Raw genomic sequence first — 16431 nt, forward strand, 5'->3', positions numbered from 1 at the left:
CTTCTTGCAAAACCATGAATTCGTTTTGCTCAATGTGAACACTGATGTCCTGCTTTTTATATTTTTTATTATTGTTCTTGCCTTTCACCTCCTGAGAAGGAATTCAGAAATTTTCTCATAGAAGTTCAAGACACAGTTTTACTCCGTGCTGTTCATGATGTCAATGGCCAAACAAAATAACTTTTACTGATACTTTAATTTTTATAAAAATGGGTGTCAAGTTTATTTCGTCTGAAGAAGCGTCTGATTACTTGTTGCACACGGAACAGGAGTGCGTGTCGAATGTGTAATGGGTGTGCCATTGTATGACAAATATGCAGAAGAACAGCGAAAGTGGAAAGAGACGACTTCTCATTCAATGTTTGAAGCATTCATTCGTGCTAAATGTGACCAGGTAATACCAACAGCAATCTGTCTCCTGCAGATAATTTCAAAGCTTCTCGACATCAATGAAAAGAAAATAATTGCAAATCACAGGTAATTCAACGCCGTTGCGAACTCGTTTATGTTATTATGTTTTAGAATCAAATAAACTGTTGGTGCCTGAGAAACCACCCTCGCGATAAAAGCAGATACAAGGAACCGCAGATGCTGGTTGACAAAGAAAAAGACACGAAGTGCTGGAGTAACTCAGCGGGTCAGGCAGCATCTCTGGAGAACATGGTCAGGACCCTTCATCAGACTGAGTGTGGCGTGGAGGTTTTTTTTGAGGGGTAGATATTAGTATCTTTGGTAGATATTGTTGCCCCTAGAAACAATAATATCCGACCAACCACCACCACAACCTCTCCAACCACCACAATCAGTCTGAAGAAGGGACTCGACGACAAATTCCATCTTATCGATGTTCTCCAGAGATGCCGCCAGATAAAAGCTGCGGCTTTGAACTCTCGGAAGTAAACTGGTCGATGGAGGGCTGATTCATAGAACTATTATTTCATGTATTTTCGACAAATTTATTTAAAGCACGGGGCAGATTATAGATTGACTCACGATGAATGGCGTAGTTATTAAAGATGGGATAGTAGCACATTTGGAAAGTGGTGAAATCATTGGACAAAGTCAGCATGGATTTACAAAAGGTAAATCATGTCTGACGAATCTTATAGAATTTTTCGAGGATGTAACTAGTAGCGTGGATAGGGGAGAACCAGTGGATGTGGTGTATCTGGACTTCCAGAAGGCTTTCGACAAGGTCCCACATAAGAGATTAGTTTACAAACTTAAAGCACACGGCATTGGGGGTTCAGTATTGATGTGGATAGAGAACTGGCTGGCAAACAGGAAGCAAAGAGTAGGAGTAAACGGGTCCTTTTCACAATGGCAGGCATTGACTAGTGGGGTACCGCAAGGCTCAGTGCTGGGACCCCAGCTATTTACAATATATATTAATGATCTGGATGAGGGAATTGAAGGCAATATCTCCAAGTTTGCGGATGACACTAAGCTGGGGGGCAGTGTTAGCTGTGAGGAGGATGCTAGGAGACTGCAAGGTGACTTGGATAGGCTGGGTGAGTGGGCAAATGTTTGGCAGATGCAGTATAATGTGGATAAATGTGAGGTTATCCATTTTGGTGGCAAAAACAGGAAAGCAGACTATCATCTAAATGGTGGCCGACTAGGAAAAGGGGAGATTCAGCGAGACCTGGGTGTCATGGTACACCAGTCATTGAAAGTGGGCATGTAGGTGCAGCAGGCAGTGAAGAAAGCGAATGGTATGTTAGCTTTCATAGCAAAAGGATTTGAGTATAGGAGCAGGGAGGTTCTACTGCAGTTGTACAGGGTCTTGGTGAGACCACACCTGGAGTATTGCGTACAGTTTTGGTCTCCAAATCTGAGGAAGGACATTATTGCCATAGAGGGAGTGCAGAGAAGGTTCACCAGACTGATTCCTGGGATGTCAGGACTGTCTTATGAAGAAAGACTGGATAGACTTGGTTTATACTCTCTAGAATTTAGGAGATTGAGAGGGGATCTTATAGAAACTTACAAAATTCTTACGGGGTTGGACAGGCTAGATGCAGGAAGATTGCTCCCGATGTTGGGGAAGTCCAGGACAAGGGGTCACAGCTTAAGGATAAGGGGGAAATCCTTTAAAACCGAGATGAGAAGAACTTTTTTCACACAGAGAGTGGTGAATCTCTGGAACTCCCTGCCACAGAGGGTAGTCGAGGCCAGTTCATTGGCTATATTTAAGAGGGAGTTAGATGTGGCCCTTGTGGCTAAGGGGATCAGAGGGTATGGAGAGAAGGCAGGTACGGGATACTGAGTTGGATGATCAGCCATGATCATATTGAATGGCGGTGCAGGCTCGAAGGGCCGAATGGCCTACTCCTGCACCTAATTTCTATGTTTCTATGTTTCTATGTAACGCTAAATCAATATCACAGGTTGATCAAGAAATCCGATGACGGGCGGAAAATACGGAGGATGCGTGCGGGTGTTTTACCCGGGGTCTTCATGGGTTCAGCCGTTCAGGGACCAGAATATTAGATTATATTGGCATTAGAACCAATTGCAAAACTTGAGAGCTTCAGCAGAAGTCATGTAATATACGCGACGGCCGGGTGACAATTTTCCTAACAGAACGCTGTACTTAACGTAGTGAAGCGACAATTACATACGAAACGTAACTAACTTCATACCAAAGATATTCCTCCAGTCCTTTGCCACAGTTTTACTCCCACTGTCATTTTGTAAAGTTAACGTGTGAAGCCACGGGCGGAAACTCTCGAGCTGTTAATTGTTTTCTTAGTTGTAGATGTACACGGGAGTGCGGGGGCCCACAACATGGACAAACAAGCTACAAAAACCCCCACTAATGTCGGACGATTCCTGATTGTGGCGTTGCTGGCACTGGCATTGGTGTTTCTAAACTTGCAGCATATAAAGGTGCGTAGTAAGATAAAACTTACGCTCATGCCACCACGCATTAAATTGATAACTATGTAAAATAGTAAGATTACCGAGAACTTACCGTTTGAAGTTTGATCTTGAAGTGCCAGATGGGCATCAGGTGGGATGTAGACCGCGGTCAGGATGATGGAGGTGAATTCCCTCGGTAGGTAGACGGGATGGCACTTCACAGCCAGAAGTTCCAGGTGTGGAGAGCATGAGTTGGACTGGACTGCCACGTTTGAGCACCACACAGAGTTGACCATGAGGCAGATACCCCCTCCTCTCCCTTTCCCAGATACCAGGGTACGGTCCATACGGTGGATGGAGAACCCGTCAGGCTGGACCGCTGAGTCTGGGGAGCTGGGGGTGAGCCATGTCTCTGTGAAACAGAACACAGAGCATTCCCTCAGCTCCCTTTGGTAATGCAGTCTTGCCCTTAATTCCTCCACTTTATTTTCAAGGGACTGTACATTGGCCAGTAGGATAGTAGGGAGAGGGGATCGAAGTCCCCTGCGCTTCAGTCTGACCTGAAATCCTGCCCGTCGGCCACCATTTAGCAACGTTACAAAGTTTGAGATTTAAAAAATCAATTCTGCAATTTATCCCATCAGATAAAGCATAAAACGAAGTTTAATTTGACACCAAATTCACTTTCATATCTTCAGCATTAAAAAAGTTATGGCCATTTTCATACTCGGAAATTAGCATCTTGTTCCCTATTGCTTTTGCATTGACAACACAAAAGCTGTGATCGAGGACAGTCAAAAGCCCATAAATTTCTTAAAAATTAAGAGAAATTCATGAAATTTTCAGTTATTATAGATTGAAGCATTCTGAAACAAATATAAAACATCTTACTTGGATGACCTGAAATATAATTAGTTAATTACCTAATTGTAGTCAATTATAAAATTGACCGCTGTGACGGAAATAGTAATAAATACCCAGACTGCCTTGAAAATTCAAAAATGCGATATTCTCAAGATCAGAACTTTAATATTATTGTATTATATGCTGTAAGTCCGTAACAGATAGGTAAATAAATTACAATTTCTAGCAATAGACCAAGTCTTTATGGAGAAGATCAGTTGCTAGCTGGTACATTGACATATCATAATCAGTAGCATCATCATACTCCTCAGATTGTAACCAATAAGCAACTCTGTACACCTTGTTTTTCCTCAACTTTTCAATTTTGACATTGTAAACTACAAGTTTTTGCTCTTCAAACCACGCATGACATGCCTTTCTGCCCACTACTTTCCCATTAAGAATGTCCTGTAGATTCCATTTCTTAAGAAAATGATATATTTTTTAAATAGCCTAAGTATCCAAATAACAAACTAATCCCATTCACACAAGAATTCACAATATAACGTGATTTTTAAATCTCACTGTCGTGAATTCATATGCCAGATGGAATGAATTTGATGTTTAATTCCCATAAATTAATCTAGAAACATCCATTCAATATTATCAAAATTTTTGGCACAATACATGTGACTAAAACTGATATTTATTATAAAAAATATTGACTATGGGTAGACAATAACACAAAATATAGATGATTTAGATGCTCCTATGACATGATTGTCCAAAAAAAAAGAGCATTCAAATCATCTTGCGAGTGGATTTTTCTGGAACGCGATCGATTGGAACGTTGCATTTGCGGTGAATTTGAACCCCCATATCGGCAGGAAAAACACTGCCAGTTCGTATGGGGCCAAGACACATTTTCGCAACTTAAAATTTGATTAATACCATCCCAAGAAGCAAGATTATATGTAAAATACACGAATTACCTGGAGTTTTGTCCCGTTCATGCGATCCGTCACGCTGTAGGTGCTGAGGGCGTTAGAAGTCACTTATTATGTTAATCAAATCATTAAATTGTCTCGCGATTAACAAAAAAAAAAACCGGGAACGCTAGTCCAATCGAATTTTCTTCATCAGCTAGGAGCCCGAGGAAGTCCACCTCCGCCTCCGACAGGCAGGAGAAAACGGCATTTTAATCCCCTCCCCCCACATTATCTTATTGAAACACAAATAAAGTGGGTTTGGACACATTAGAGGCAGGAAACCTGTTCCCAATGTTGGGGGAGTCCAGAACCAGGGGCCATAGTTTAAGAATAAGGAGTAAGCCATTTAGAACGGAGATGAGAAAGAACTTTTTCACACAGAGAGTTGTTAGTGTGTGGAATTCTCTGCCTCAGAGGCGGTGGAGGCTGGTTCTCCGGATGTTTTCAAGCGAGAGTTAAATATATCTCTTAGGGATTAGCGAAATTAAGGAATATGGAGAGAAGGCAGGAACGGGGTACTGATTGTAGATGTTAGCCATGGTCACATGGTATGGCGGTGCTGGCTGGAAGGGCCGAATGGCCTACTCCTGCGCCTATTATCTATTGTCTATCTTTGTTTGTCTGTTTATGATTTAATCGATTGAGTACTGTGTTGTGAACCTGTTGTGCTGCTGCTGCCAGTAAGAATGTCATTGTTCCGTTCTAATACATATGACAAGAAAACACTCTTGAATCTTGAATAATAATATTCTAATCACGTTGTAAAATTCTGTGATTGAAACTAAAATTTGAATTTTTAGTCTTGATGATTATAAATGCTGTAGAAAAATTTGAAAAAAAATTTAATTGAATTTGCTGTTTTCCATAGTTTGCGCAATTTTCAATTTCCGGAGCAAAGTCAGTGTGGATCAGATACCCAGCTCCGAAGAATCATTCCACACTACAGCAGGAAGTAAAAATGCCGAAGACTGAATGGATCCACAAGCTGATGCAGTATGGCTATCAGACTCATAGTTTCACCCTTGAAGAAAGAACAGAGGGGACAGTACTGATGAAAATGATTGAATGGCCAAAGCCTCCCGATACCAGTGTGCCCTTTAGGAAAAGCAGCGACCCATTGCATACTTGCTTTATCATTTTAAATCCTGAGAAGACTTTCCACGTTGGAGATCAATTGCAGGTGATGCTGCGAATGTTTGACTTTGACGGAAATCCAAAACAATATGGAGGTGGCTATCTGCAAGCACGGATTCACACCCCAGAGTTAAAGGCTGGTTCAGCAGGGACAGTTATAGATAACCAAAATGGATATTATTACATTAATTTTACTTTATCCTGGCCAGGGAAAAGTCCAAGTGTCAGTTTCCCTAATTCATCCCAGTGAAGGGATCAAAGTACTAAAACGGCTGCGTGAAGAACGACCAGATCGAATTTATATGAAAAGCACTTTCAAGGCTGGAGCAATTTCAAAGACTACTGTTTGCCATCTGTTTTTAACTCCAACTAAACCACTATGTAACTTTACTGATCTCAGGACAGGAGAGCCTTGGTTCTGTTACAAACCAGAAAATCTTCCATGTTCTACTCGAATCAATCATGCTGGACGTGGATATTTGAGAGATGTTTTAATTGGAGAAGAGAGGCTGTTTATCCAAAGGTATTCCACCTACATTTTATCTTTTATATTTTGATATTTCCATTTAGTGTTTTCTGTTTTATTTCAGATATCTAGCATCTGCAGCTTTTTGCTTTTAAGTTACAATTCATTTTGGTTCTTTATTTATGGAGTTCTTAGTGATTTATAGTATTTATTAACTTATTAATAAAAATTTAGGTAGTCCAGTTTCCTCTCGTATCCCAAGTACACGCTGGTTGATAGGTCAGTTGCTTATTATTAAAGCTGCCTTAAAACACATAAAGGTGGATAAATCCCTGGAGCCTGACCGAGTGTATCCTAGAACATTGTGGGATGGGAGGAAATAAATTGCAGGGGTTCGGGCAGAGATATTTAATTCATCGTTAACCATAGGTAAGGTATCGGAGGACAGAAGGGTGGCTAAAGTTGTGCCTTTATTTAAGGAGAGGATAGGCTAGGGAACTATAGCCTGGCGAGCCCAACATCAGTGGTGGGAAAGTTACTGAAGGGAATTCTGAGAGATTAGATCCAGCAGCATTCGGAAAGTCAAGGACTGATATATGGATAGCCAGCATGGATTTATGCATGGGAAATCGCATCTCCTAAATTTGATTGAGTTTTTTCAAGAGGTGGCAGAGGATTGCAAGAGGCAGGTTAGTAGACATTGACTGCAGGGTACTTAGTGAGGTCTTTGATGAGCTCCCACATGGTAGGCTGGTCTTGAAGGTTAGATCACATCGGATCCAGGGTGAGCTGGCAAAATTGAATACAAAATTGGCTTGGTGGTAGAAGTCAGAGAGTGATAGTGGAGAGTTGTTGATCAAATTAGCGGCCTGTGACCAGCGGTATGCCACAGGGATCTGTTGTTTCTCAACTATATGATTTGGCTGAACGTGTAGGTGGCATGGTTACTAAGATTATGGATGAGACCAACATTTTTGGTATAGTGAAGTGAAGAAGGTTATCTAAGATTACAACAGGATCTGTATTAGCTTGGGCTGGGGACTGACAGATGGAATTTAAGTCGGACAAGTGCGAAGTATCTCACCCTGGAAAAAAGATTCTGATAATCTGGCCTATCATTATCTCTCATAAATTAACATAATTCTATATTTTTCTTGCATATGGCGTGCACAGCCTAAAGTTGTAAGACAACTTGTTCTGTTTGATCTGTTTATGCACGCCGGGTTGATTGCATTCGTTGAAACAGGGTGGACCACGTGAAGGTTGCAATCTCCCACCCCGACATAATTCTCTCAGGTAGCCCGTCAGCTTCTGACATTCCAGAGAAAACAATCCAAGTTTGTCCAACCTCTTCTTATAACCAATTGTCTTTATATTTAAATGATATTGTTATTTTATTTATGCTACCAATGTGATGATATTATAATGAATGCTTCATGGGTTCAGGTAAAATGTATTTTTATTTTGTCTGTTTATCGTTTTTCTCTACTCTCTATTTGGAGGGTACTTTTTACATGCAGAGGTTCTGATCCATCCTGACAACATTGGTCTTATTACACATTTGTTACCTTGCACAACCATCTTGTAATTTGTCTCTAATTTTCTAAATGTTTCCTCAGTTGAACCCCCACTACCTTGGTCCACTCCTTGAAGTATTTTATTTTCCAGCACAAAGTTAAGTAAGCCTATCCATATTGAACTGGTTCCTTCTCCCTAGGTGTCTACAGAAATTAATATGCAGCCTGCATTTGCCCCACAGTGGCACACAAGCCATGGATCTATCTGATGTGTTCACAAACAGAAGTAATCTCCATGGAGAGCAATGTCCAAACAAGGCCACATTGTTGCTCCAAAACGTTTCATAGTCTTTCTCACCACAATGTTGCACCTTATCACCAACAGACATCCAGTTGGAATGCAGCAAATCTAGTCTTTGCAGGGATAGGTTTATACTGGCAAACCCTTTTGACTGTAAATCACAGCCTTACTTTATTAACTTTGTTGTTTGATCCCTCTGTCAAAGCAGGGAAGTTATACTGAGCACTGCTTGAGGCTGACTTGCAGAGTTTACGCTAACTCATCCAGCTTACCCTAACTAATAAGTTCTCTGCAACTCCTTTTTGTTGTTAAGACATCTGCATTGTAATGATGAGATGATCACTTGACATGCCCATCCAAGGATGCTGACTGACTGAAACCTCTGCAACGTGGGGGCTCAATTGATGTGGTGACAAAGAAGGCACTGACACAACTCAATCTTTATTAATATTCATATCAGTTTTAAATGAGTTAAACTATTATAAAGATAGTTAGATCTAGCTCTTAGGGCTAAAGGCATCAAGAGATATGGGGAAAAAACAGCAAAAGGGTACTGATTTTAGATGAGCAGCCATGATCATATTGAATGGTGGTGCTGGCTCGAAGGACCGAATGGTCTACTCCTGCACCTATTTTCTATGTTCTATGTTTCTAAATTTACAGGCATTTAACTAAACCATTCAACAAGAGCTTTGTAACTCTTAATCACCTAATTTACTGATATACTTTTCCCATCTTGCTGCCCAATAATTGAAACAACACTTGGACTTAGATTCCAGATGTAAGATTAACTGGTTGGGATTACTTCAATGGGTTGTAATCTTCTCTGAGTTAAGATGTCAGGGTTCGCCTTCTGTGTCAGTTGTCCTTGAGTAATATCACTCACTCCTGGTGTACTTGATGTTTCTTTGATGTTTTCACATCAATCTTCTAGAAGGCTGGGAGTCCTCAAATCCCAAATGAGGCAATTGGAAATTGGAGCTTGGATTTGATTGCTCCTGACAATATTCTCAAATGGGTATCATAACTAAGTCTTCCTACGTTGCTATTTCATCGTTTTAAACTGTACATCTGGTTATTCCTTATTGCCATAGTGATAAAGCCCTTTTTCATGAGTTTGATGCCTTCGTTACTATCGGATTTTCTTGCCTTAAGCACTGTTGTGCTTTCACTTCATTTTGCCTCTGAGCCTGGAAACCCTGTGAGAATGATGAGAAGATAGACTGTTACTTGCTTCTGCTTTTCCTTCTATCATGAAGATCTGATTACAGTTTGTCCCACATAGTTTAATCGCCATCGATGGCCTTTTGCAACAGTTCCTGATTCTCTATTCTGTGTCAATATTCTTCCAGTTAAATTGTTGTTAATTATTTTAGTCTTCTCGATAAACTTTATAGATCATGAGGCAAGCATGTGTGAAGTAATCAAATGGAAAATGATAGTAAGATTAAACGAGAACTTACCAGTTTGAAGTTTGAACTTTATTTTATGAGGAGTTACGTTGAGGGATTATGTGAAGAACCCGCCAGCCCGCATGCGCATCAATCTTCAAAGCAGCGGTGTGAAATCACAGATGATAATTGGTGAACTGAATATAGTAAGATTAGAGAACTAGCATACCAGCTGACCTTTATGATAAGGGTTGGGAGTGGAGGGCATGTAATCCCTCAACGTAACTCCTCATAAAATAAAGATCAAACTTCAAACTGGCAAGTTCTCGTTTAATCTTACTATTTTACTTCAGAGTCACGTGAGTGACTTCGTGAAGATTTCAAAGCTCTGTGATTTCGTGCCGTGGAACAAGTCCATGCGTCACACACTGTAATAACTGACCGAGGAGGAGTAACTGTAAAATGCACTCAGACATGACATAGTTATTTGAACATGCTGATGCTTTATTAACAAAAATAATAATGACCCCTTACATTCGGGGCAAATTATAAGACAGAGTTTAGAATTGAGTCAGCAAATAACCCAGGCTTGTCTATGGGTTTATTATAATATGTTTGAAAAGTTCTTTCACTAGACCATCCTGCTGTCGCAAGGATGTGGTCCATGGGAACTTCCAAAATCTTTGCAGCTCTGGTGGAATGAGATTTAAAAACATCAGTATCCACACCTGCCAAAGCCAAAACCTGTCTTAGCCACCTAGAGATGGTCTGCCCAGACACCCTTTTGTGAGGTTTTTTATGACTGACAAATAAAGCCATTTCAGAGTCTCTAAGGTTTTTTGTGATCCTGACATATTGAAGTCAATGGGTGACTATGTATAAACGACGGACCATGGGATAGGCTACAAATTCCATTCTTTGCCCAGACGTCCCCGGTCTGTCCTATTTAATTAATTCAAATATGTAGAATGTTATTTTATCGGTAGTTATGGTCATAGTGTCCAGCCGTAACTTATGCAGCGACTGGACTCGTTGAGCCAAGATCAGTGCCATAAGCATGAATACTTTATACGTTAGCCTGGTCAGAGACAGGGATGTAGCAGCAGCCCATCCCCTAAGCAATGTCAGGACAGTGCTAACATCCCAAACGTGGGAGTACCTAGACCTGGGGGGATTGGTATTGAAAATACCCTTCATAAGCCACGACACAAGAGGGTGAGACCCGACAGCGTGGTGTCTAGACGCTCGCCACAAGTAGGATGACAGTGCACTTCTGGCACAGTTAATGGCACTGTAGGACAGACCTTCATCAAAATACAGACCGGTCAAGATTTCTAATACATCAGTCACGCAAGGCATATTTTACGTTATGTCAGTTCGTTCACAGAACGTCTCCCATTTTCTGATATAGGAGATATATTGGTTTTTGGTGGAATCTCTCCATGCCGCTGTGATCATATCCACGGTTCGATCCGCTAGTCCAAGTCCCAAAAACGATCTCCTCAGATTCTGCAAATGAACAAATTTGACCGGTCATGGCACGGGTGACTCTCACCTGTCACAGGATGAACCAACAAACTATAGTATTTGGGATTGGCCATGCAGGGTTCTGATACCATACCCAGAACCACAGGGAACCATGGTTGAGGAGGCCAGTTGGGTACTGCCAAAATACCCGAAGCGGAGTCTTTTTGGATTTTTTGCAAGACCCGACTGATGAGGCAGAAGGGAGGAAATGCATAGAAAAACAGTCCTCCCCAATGCAGCGAGAATGCATACATCACCACTGCCCCAGGATCTGGCTGCCAAGCAACATATGTTGGCAATTGGTGATTGAGCCTGGATGCAAACAGGTCGATATCCGGCTACAATGTCGGTAAACACTTTGTGGTCCAACATCCATTCGGTGTTGTCATTAAATAGTCGTGACCTGGTGTCTGCCACTGTATTAAGTTTACTGGAAGGTAAGTAGCTGATACCCAAATATTTTTCTTGATGCACCAGTGCCAAATAAGTGTAGCCAAATAATCACAGGATATTGACTTAATTCCACCCATGTGATTAATATAAGCCACCTGTTGTTGACCTGAAGTTGGACATGCAAATAGTGCATGTCTGTGCAGTAGCTCTTAGGCCATAGAACACACCCAACAATTCTAAATAATTAATACCATGTGATTGAAGCAACGAGGATTCATGCATATCCCATCTGCCACCACAACTAGAGATGGTATCAGTAGCACCCCAACCTAGAGCGCTAGCATCAGTCTGTAAAACAACTGAAGGACTACTGACTACATTGGTATTAGAACAATGCCGAATGTTTGATATCCACCATTGCAATTCAGAAATAGCACTGGCTGGTAACCGCATAGGTCTGTCAAAGTGACCAGCACGAATTGTGAGTGCTTGTACCTTTGCCCTCTGTAAATTTTGATAATGTAAAGGTCCAAACTGTGGCTGAAAATGCTGCCACTAGCTTGGCAATGACACTAGATACTTGTTGAATTGAGAGTTGCTTAACGGCAATAAGGCTGTAACAGGCCTCTACTAATTCTGTGGCCTTGCCCCCAGGCAGAGTCACAGACATGTGAAGAAAGTTAACAGTAAATCCTAAATAATCCATAACCGTGGAAGGTATCAATTTGGATTTATCTGGATGGATAAGAAACCCCAATTTTTCCAATAACAGTTTGGTGGCCGCAAAAGCTATTTTAGCTGATTCCATAGTTTTCCCAATAATTAAGATATCATCCAGATATGCCACGCCAATATATTTCTGCGCCCTAAGAAGCGCAAGTGCTGGTTTTAAGATTTTGATAAACAATCTGGGGGCTGATGTTAACTCTTTAGGCAAAGCATTAAACTGCCACTGTTGCCCTATCCAGTTAAATTTCAAATACCTACGGTGATCCTTGTGTATGGGTACTGAATAGTACGCATCTTTGAGATCGATGCAAGCCATAAAGTAACCTTTGGAAATCATATGCTTGGCAGTAACAAATGTTTCCATTTTAAAGTGTTTGTACTGCACAAAAGTATTAAGCTGTGTTAAATCAATGATGATGCGGCAACCGCCATCTTTCTTTTCCCTTGTAAATATATTAGATACAAATTCACGAGAGGTATGCCGGGATTTCTCATTTATCCCTTTCGAATATAACCTCAAAAATTCAGTATGCACATGTAAATGTTCTTGCTGTGAAAGCACAAACGTCCGTTTAGGTGCATGCTGTGTGGGTGGAAAAGAATTGTGAAGGAACTCAATTTTATAACCTTGAATACTGTGCAGTATAAAAGGGTCAGACATTATTGAACTCCATGCACTCAAAAACAAGCGTAACCTACCACCAACTAGTGAATCATTTTCACCCCCTAAGTCCCGGAAGAAGCTAGACCCACCTACCTCCATGGTTACCAATGGGTTAGTATTTACTTCTTCCGTACCCGAGTCCTGGGGGGTAGGGGTGCTGGGATGTGGGGTTGGCGCAATTTACAAGTAGGCCGTTCTGGGCCTTGGCCTAAAAAAGACCTTTGTCCAGAGTACACGGGCTTCGAGCTTTCACCAGCTTCCGGGTATCGTTTCCTGCTGGTGGATGCATAGGGTCGCAAGGATGTGGTCCATGGGAACTTCCAAAATCTTTGCAGCTCTGGTGGAATGAGATTTAAAAACATCAGTATCCACACCTGCCAAAGCCAAAACCTGTCTTAGCCACCTAGAGATGGTCTGCCCAGACACCCCTTTGTGAGTTTTTTTATGACTGACAAATAAAGCCATTTCAGAGTCTCTAAGGTTTTTTGTGATCCTGACATATTGAAGTCAATGGGTGACTATGTATAAACGACGGACCATGGGATAGGCTACAAATTCCAATCTTTGCCCAGACGTCCCTGGTCTGTCCTATTTAATTAATTCAAATATGTAGAATGTTATTTTATCGGTAGTTATGGTCATAGTGTCCAGCCGTAACTTATGCAGCGACTGGACTCGTTGAGCCAAGATCAGTGCCATAAGCATGACTACTTTATATGTTAGCCTGGTCAGAGACAGGGATGTAGCAGCTGCCCATCCCCTAAGCAATGTCAGGACAGTGCTAACATCCCAAACGTGGGAGTACCTAGACCTGGGGGGATTGATATTGAAAATACCCTTCATAAGCCACGACACAAGAGGGTGAGACCCGACAGCGTGGTGTCTAGACGCTCGCCACAAGTAGGATGACAGTGCACTTCTGGCACAGTTAATGGCACTGTAGGACAGACCTTCATCAAAGTACAGACCGGTCAAGATTTCTAATACATCAGTCACGCAAGGCGTATTTTACGTTATGTCAGTTCGTTCACAAAACGTCTCCCATTTTCTGATATAGGAGATATATTGTTTTTTGGTGGAATCTCTCCATGCCGCTATGATCATATCCACGGTTCGATCCGCTAGTCCAAGTCCCAAAAACGATCTCCTCAGATTCTGCAAATGAACAAATTTGACCGGTCATGGCACGGGTGACTCTCACCTGTCACAGGATAAACCAACAAACTATAGTATTTGGGATTGGCCATGCAGGGTTCTGATACCATACCCAGAACCACAGGGAACCATGGTTGAGGAGGCCAGTTGGGTACTGCCAAAATACCCGAAGCGGAGTCTTTTTGGATTTTTTGCAAGACCCGACTGATGAGGCAGAAGGGAGGAAATGCATAGAAAAACAGTCCTCCCCAATGCAGCGAGAATGCATACATCACCACTGCCCCAGGATCTGGCTGCCAAGCAACATATGTAGGCAATTGGTGATTGAGCCTGGATGCAAACAGGTCGATATCCGGCTACAATGTCGGTAAACACTTTGTGGTCCAACATCCATTCGGTGTTGTCATTAAATAGTCGTGACCTGGTGTCTGCCACTGTATTAAGTTTACTGGAAGGTAAGTAGCTGATACCCAAATATTTTTCTTGATGCACCAGTGCCAAATAAGTTTAGCCAAATAATCACAGGATATTGACTTAATTCCACCCATGTGATTAATATAAGCCACCTGTTGTTGACCTGAAGTTGGACATGCAAATGGTGCATGTCTGTGCAGTAGCTCTTAGGCCATAGAACACACCCAACAATTCTAAATAATTAATACCATGTGATTGAAGCAACGAGGATTCATGCATACCCCATCTGCCACCACAACTAGAGATGGTATCAGTAGCACCCCAACCTAGAGCGCTAGCATCAGTCTGTAAAACAACTGAAGGACTACTGACTACAATGGTATTAGAACAATGCCGAATGTTTGATATCCACCATTGCAATTCAGAAATAGCACTGGCTGGTAACCGCATAGACATCTTCAACCTGTCACTTGCCCAAGCAGTTGTCCCCACGTGCCTTAAAACCACCTCCATCGTGCCAGTGCCAAAACACTCCACTGCGGCAAGCCTCAACGACTTCCGCCCAGTTGCACTTACCCCCATCATCACCAAGTGCTTCGAGAGGCTGGTCCTGGCACACCTCAAAAGCTGCCTACCCCCCACACTGGATCCCTATCAGTTTGCCTACCGCAAGAACAGGAGTACGGAGGATGCCATCTCAACGGCACTTCACTCCGCCCTCTCCCACCTCGACAACAGAGACACTTACGTAAGAATGCTGTTCATCGATTACAGCTCAGCATTCAACACCATTATACCATCAAAACTGATCACCAAACTCGGTAACCTGGGCATCGACCCCTCCCTCTGCAACTGGATACTGGACTTTCTAACCAACAGACCCCAGTCTGTTAGGTTAGACAAGCACACCTCTTCAACCCTCACCCTGAACACCGGCGTTCCACAGGGCTGTGTGCTGAGCCCCCTCCTCTACTCCCTCTTCACCTATGACTGCACACCTGTACATGGTACTAACACCATCATCAAGTATGCAGATGATACAACGGTGATTGGCCTCATCAGCAACAACGATGAGTCGGCCTACAGGGAGGAGGTCCAGCACTTAGCAGCATGGTGCGCTGACAACAACCTGGCCCTTAACTCCAAGAAGACCAAGGAGCTCATTGTAGACTTCAGGAAGTCCAGGGGCGGCACGCACACCCCCATCCACATTAACGGGACGGAGGTGGAACGTGTTTCTAGCTTCAGGTTCCTGGGAGTCAACATCTCCGATGACCTCTCTTGGACCCACAATACCTCAACTCTGATCAAGAAGACTCACCAGCGTCTCTTCTTCCTGAGGAGACTGAAGAAGGTCCATCTGTCTCCTCAGATCCTGGTGAACTTCTACCGCTGCACCATCGAGAGCATCCTTACCAACTGCATCACAGTATGGTATGGCAACTGCTCTGTCTCCGACCGGAAGGCATTGCAGAGGGTGGTGAAAATTGCCCAACGCATCACCGGTTCCTCGCTCCCCTCCATTGAGTCTGTCCAAAGCAAGCGTTATCTGCGGAGGGCGCTCAGCATCGCCAAGGACTGCTCTCACCCCAACCATGGACTGTTTACCCTCCTACCATCCGGGAGGCGCTACAGGTCTCTCCGTTGCCGAACCAGCAGGTCCAGGAACAGCTTCTTCCCGGCGGCTGTCACTCTACTCAACAACGTACCTCGGTGACTGCCAATCACCCCCCCACCCCCCGGACACTTATTATCACTTATTATTATTTATTTAAATCATTTGCTATGTCGCTCTTCCAGGGAGATGCTAAATGCATTTCGTTGTCTCTGTACTGTACACTGACAATGACAATTAAAATTGAATCTGAATCTGAATAGGTCTGTCAAAGTGACCAGCACAAATTGTGAGTGCTTGTACCTTTGCCCTCTGTAAATTTTGATAATGTAAAGGTCCAAACTGTGGCTGAAAATGCTGCCACTAGCTTGGCAATGACACTAGATACTTGTTGAATTGAGAGTTGCTTAACGGCAATAAGGCTGTAA

The 16431-nt window shown here is 42.6% G+C and overlaps 1 pseudogene; it reads left to right on the forward strand.

Moving 5' to 3' along the window:
* The first annotated feature begins 329 nt into the window (after positions 1-329).
* LOC116972910 overlaps positions 330-16431 on the forward strand; it is a 31746-nt pseudogene continuing 15644 nt past the window's right edge.

This window comes from Amblyraja radiata, chromosome 5 (assembly GCF_010909765.2).
Source record: "Amblyraja radiata isolate CabotCenter1 chromosome 5, sAmbRad1.1.pri, whole genome shotgun sequence".
Classification (NCBI taxonomy): domain Eukaryota; kingdom Metazoa; phylum Chordata; class Chondrichthyes; order Rajiformes; family Rajidae; genus Amblyraja; species Amblyraja radiata.